This window comes from Pteropus vampyrus, unplaced genomic scaffold, assembly GCF_000151845.1.
Source record: "Pteropus vampyrus isolate Shadow unplaced genomic scaffold, Pvam_2.0 Scaffold131, whole genome shotgun sequence".
NCBI classification, from domain to species: Eukaryota; Metazoa; Chordata; class Mammalia; order Chiroptera; family Pteropodidae; genus Pteropus; species Pteropus vampyrus.
In genome coordinates, this window is record NW_011888912.1 from 1,976,849 (window position 1) to 1,982,080 (window position 5,232).

Below are 5,232 nucleotides of genomic sequence, written 5' to 3' on the forward strand. Positions count from 1 at the left end.
TCGCCGGAGGCACCTCCCAGAGCACGAGAGGCGAGCTGGTCAGCGACACCCAGGCTCCAGCGGACTCGGGTCCTGCCCCTCTGGGGCTGGGAGGAGATGCCCGACCCACTGTCACGCCTCCCCCTGCCCCCCACTCAGGGCCCTCCCAGCAGCCTGTGCTCCGGCCACAGGGCACGGGCAGCAGGGCCCCCACTCCCGTCTGCCTCTGCCCAGGGTCAGGGAGTGGGGGGAAGGGGGACAGACGGGCTAGTCCGGGAGCAGCCCCACAGCCGTGGTCTTCAGAGCGTGGGCCTTGGGGCCGGGCTCACGTCCTAGCCCCTGACTTGCCACTTTCCAGCCTCCGGGGCAGCTCACGTCCCCCCGGGGAGAAGTTACACTCACTTCTCAGCGTCATAGGCTGAAATGACCTCGAGCACAGAGCGCCCTCAGGGGCTGGCACTGCCTCCTGTCCTGCCTCTGGACCACGGGGACCGGCTCCCTCTCTCACTGGGACACGGCCCAGCGCACGAGGTGGGAGCGATCCACTCCCATCAGACTTTTGCACCTTTCTACCCCCGAGCACACCTCTCAGACACCCCTCAACTTCTCCAGTGTCCAGGAGCCACAGCCGTGGGGTCTGCCTGGCTGGGAGCGGGGCGGCACGGACGAGCTGGTCTCCGGGGATCCCGGGGTTCCTCCCCCCTCCCTCCACCCACCCCCGCTCCGTACCTTCCACGGTTCCCTCTGCTCCGAAGAGGTCACGGCCATGAGAGAAGAGACAAGAGGGAGGGAGGTCAGTGTCGAACCAGGCTGTCCGTCCCCCGAGCGAGTTCGCCGTTGTGTGCTTACCTTCCTGCTCCCTGCAGGGCCAGCGGGGCACGTGAGCAGTGTGCGTGCACACCCTGCACACGCACGCACACGCACGCGCACACGCACAGCCCCGGGAGGTAAGTGTTGGATCGGCTGGCGGCCACCCTCCCAGGGTCTGTCCAGCACAGGGCAGTGGGCGGGACACTGTCGGGGGAACAGGGATCCAACGTGCGGTGACATCACTAGGTTCTGTGTCGGGGTTTCTGAGGCACGGTCAGCTCTGTGGCTTCAGGGCAGTCACTGAACCTCTCGGGGCTGTGTTCAGGAGAGCCAGCTCCTCGGCCCTTCTGCCTATGACCAGTCCCCTGGCCATGCAGGCCCCTGGCCGACCCTGGGAGTGGACCCCTTCACCGCAGAGGCCCCGAGCCTGTGGTCAGCCCGGGGTCTGTAGCCCAGAGGCCCAGGGGTGGGATCGTCGGGGGCTGATCACTCCCTGGGTCCTTAAGCAGGCAGAGCCACGCCCCCTCATGCTCCCAGCGGCCCCAGGGACAGGTGGCAGGGGCTGGCACATGGACACTCACTCCTCGTACTCCTCGGCCACCTCTTCCGTGTCAGACATGGTCTCCGCTGTCCCAGCAGAAGGAGGATGCTCAGTGTGGGCGAGGGCACCTGCTCCCTCGGCTCAGCCCAGAGAGGCCTGGGGGCGGGTGAGGGACCCTGTCAGCCCCGGGACCAGCCCAGGCGGCCCGCCTGCCCCTCCAGCACCCACGCCGGCCAGGGTACAGCCAGGGTCCCGGTCACTCTTGCCCCGGGACAGGCACCCTGGAACCCCTCTGGTCCGTCTGCAGCACCGCAGCCCTCTGCACGACAGCTCCACAGCGTCTGGGACTTCCCGACCCCCACGGCCGTCAGACGGGCAGGCGCTGCTGGCCCCTGCTCCGCGTGGTCTGTCCACCAAGGCCAAAAGGCCTCGGAGAGCGGTCACCACTGTGGCACCACTGTAACCACGTGGAGCACTGTCGGCGGTCGGAAGGAGCGAACCAGTGACAGGTGCTACTTGGCAGGTCTGCAGGCAATTATGCTCATGGGGGAAAAGTCAGTCAGGTGATGCTATTTACATGACACCTTGAGATGGCCATGTTGCAGGAATGTGACAGAAAGGCAGCCTTGGGGGCTGTGCGGCGGGTGGGGGGAGGTGGCAGTGGTGACAACAGGGACATGGAGCGGGGTGTCGGAACCCACACAGGTCAGGATGCATGAGGTCACACACACACATGCACGCACACATACGCACACACGCGCACACACGCACACGCACGCACACATGCAGAAGCACATGCACACATGCGCGCACACATGAGCACGCACGCACCACACACGCACACACACGCACGCGCACGCGCACATGCTCACACACATGCACACACACACATGGACACACACGCGCACGCACACACACGCGCAGAAGCGCACACATGCGCACAGCCCGAGAGGACCGGGGAGGTGTAGGGTCACGACTGTAGCCGTGTCCGCGTCCTAACTGTGACTTGTCACGCCACCGCCGGGGGGATGGGCGAAGGGCTCCAGGGGTCTGGCTGATTCTTATCAACGTTTAGGTCCTCAGGACGGTGGCCAGAGAAGAGCCCCAGGCCCTGGACGGGCAGGGTCTGTGGCAGAGAGGACCTGACGGCTGAGAGGTGGGGGCTGCTCCCTGAGCCAGGAGGACAGGAGGGGTCTGTCACCCCAGGGAGGCAGGTGACGTTGCTCGCGGGGTTGTGTACAGCCAGCTGGGCGCAGGGTGTGTCTCCACTGTCCTCTCTGCCTCCTGCCACCTCAAGGCCACTGGGCCTGGGCCAGGGTCACAGAGGAGGACAGAGCCACGAGGAGCCTCCCCCCTGCCCCCGGAAGCGCCACACAGCTCCCAAAATAGCATGCCGGCCACCGGGGGCGGGGGCGGGGGGCCACCGAGACAGTTGGCCAAAGGGAGGGCTGAAGACGGGGCAGGCGACAGGCTGAGCCGGGGGCTCCAGAAGGGGAGACAATCGAGAACCTGGCGGAGCAGGTGTGACAGTGCCCCGAAGCAGCTGCGCCCCGCACCCACGCCCCACCTGCTCCCGCAGACTGCTTTCCAGACGACTCCCTCACAGCCGAGAGGTCAGGGTCACCTTTCACGGGGACTAAAGCCAACACAATAGACGGCAGAAGCCATAGTGGCCGTGGGGTCGGACGATCCGGGTTTAGAACCGGTTTTCGCTGCGTCACCTTAGTTCAGCCCCTTAACCTCTCTGGGCCTCAGTGAACCGATCTGTAAAATCGGTGAGCTTGAGGTCCTAGCCCTGCAGAAAGTCCCTGGGCTTCTGAAGAATGTCACCCATCCCTCAGCCCTTGTCCCCAGCTTCAGCTAGATGTCCTAAGCCTGCAGCTGTCAGCCCATCCTGGGAAGCCGGGGGACAGGGGAGTGGAGGCTGGGGACAGGAGGGAGGAGCAGCAGGCAACAGATCCTCTGAGATGCCTCCTGGGTCCCAGAGGACAACTTGCCCTACAAGACAGGTCAGAGTCAGGAGGGCCAGCTGCCCTAGAATGTGCTGGAACATGCTTGAAATTCCTTCCGTGCCAGGCAGCCCCTTCCCCAGTGTCCTCGGCCTGTCTGACAGAAGCTGGCAAAAGGAGGGAGTGTCCCTCTCTCCACAGTCGTGTTGGGGTGGGGGCAGCCAGACTCCGGGGTCACCCCCTAACCTAGCGCCCCCCCGAAAGGCTCTCCCAGGGGATCCCCCACCCCCGTGCCGCGCGGCCCCTGCCTGCCTCTGGACTGTGTCTCCTCTGTGCTTCCAGGACACCTCTGCATCCCTGGGGACGAGACTCGGCACCCAGGACCGTCCCGACGGACATGCCCCCGCCTCCCTCCATGCTCTGGGAGCAAGGGCCTGCCGCTGGGGGGCGGGCCGAGCAAGCGGGGAGCCCCGCGGGGAGATCTCGCTGCATCCAGAGGCCCGGCGATGGGCAAGCCGAGGCCTGGGGCCCGTCAGTCGGCCGGGACCCCGGCTGCATGAGTGTCCAGTGGCAGCCCCCAGATGCCCCAGTCCCTGGTGTCCACCAGCAGCCTGTGCTCACCCCTCGGAGCCCCATCCCTGCAGCCCCCGCCCCGGCCAGGCATGGCCTCCCGTCGTGGAAATGCGGCCGCTCTGACTCCTGGCCCCCCACCCCACCCCACGTGGATGCAGGCAGCCTGGACGCGGGGCCTGGACGCGGGGCCCGGACGCGGGGACTGGACGCGGGGCTGGTCCCTCCTCTCTGCTCCCCGCATCTCACCCGCCCTACCTCAGAGCAGACGTCCCGGCAGAGAGGAGCCTGCTGAGCCCGGGCGGCGACTGGCTGACTGGCCGGGGCGGGCTGGGGCGGGCTTTAAGCGGCACCGGCTGGGGCCTGGGAGCCACGCCGGGGTGGCAGGAATGCGGGGGGCGGGGGTGCTGGCCGGGGAGGGGGGGTGTCGGCTGCTATTTTGGCAGGTGCCAGGGACGAGGCTAAAGAAACATGTCCCCCACACCATATAAGCCCATTTGGTCATCCAGCTGCTCAGATAAGCTATTTAAAACCAAAACAGACATGCAGGGGACAGGAGGGAGCAGGCAGTGACATTCGCCAGCTGTCCCTCTTGACAATCCTGATAAAGCAGATGCCAGTGGCCCAGGCCCGGGAAGGAGGCCGGGAGCGGGGTCGGGGGCCAGACAGCCTCCTAGACACTTCCCGCTGTGTCCGAGACAGGCGTCCTGTGGGCAGAGGTGTCCCCCAGGCCACCGGCCGCTTCTCATGGGCCGAGTGGCCTTTGCAAGGCGACTGTCCTCAGGCCTCATGAAGACATCGGCAAAGCACGTCTTCCCTACGACCCCACAGCCACGTGACAAGCTCCGCTCCCTGGGGAGGGGCTGAAACGGCCACAGGAAGTCAGATGGAGTGTGGAACCCCAGTCAAGAGTGACATTCACCTGGCACGGGCGGCTGGCTGCGTGTGGGCTGCGGAGGCTGTTGGGCGCCTTCAAATGGAGCCTGACAGGGCCACGGGGGCCAAAGCGACTGGGCCAGAGGCACGTGGGGTTTTCTGTCATCCGCCAGCAAATGGGGCCGCTGCCCCCAGGACAGCGCTCAGGACATTTCAGGGCTCAGTGAGCGACAAACCAACGTGAGGAGGAAGCCAGTCTGGGCGCTGATTCCACCCTCGGCCCCGAGGCCCCTGTCTAACCGTGGAGAAGGGATGCCCGTCGTCTGGAGCAGCCCCGCTCCTCCCGCCCTTCCTGAGCTGGCTCGTCACGGTCCACGCCCTTCGCTGTGGACAAGGCAAGTCCATCTCGCCCGGTCACTGCCCTGTCTCGCCTGAGCGCGTGTCCAGCCTGCCCAGTCCTCCTCTCAACCCGCCGCCTTGAGAGCCACCGCCCTGCGAGCACGTAAT

General features: G+C 66.2%; 1 long non-coding RNA gene across 1 annotated transcript; it reads right to left on the minus strand.

Annotated features, from left to right (window-relative positions):
* Positions 1–708: 708 nt before the first annotated feature.
* On the minus strand, positions 709–4,136 carry LOC111744282. The gene is made up of 4 exons (XR_002782083.1): positions 4,108–4,136; positions 1,371–1,486; positions 829–839; positions 709–723 (listed from the first exon to the last, which is right to left on the minus strand). It is a non-coding gene; the product is annotated as an uncharacterized LOC111744282 (long non-coding RNA).
* Between the last annotated feature and the right edge of the window lie 1,096 nt (positions 4,137–5,232).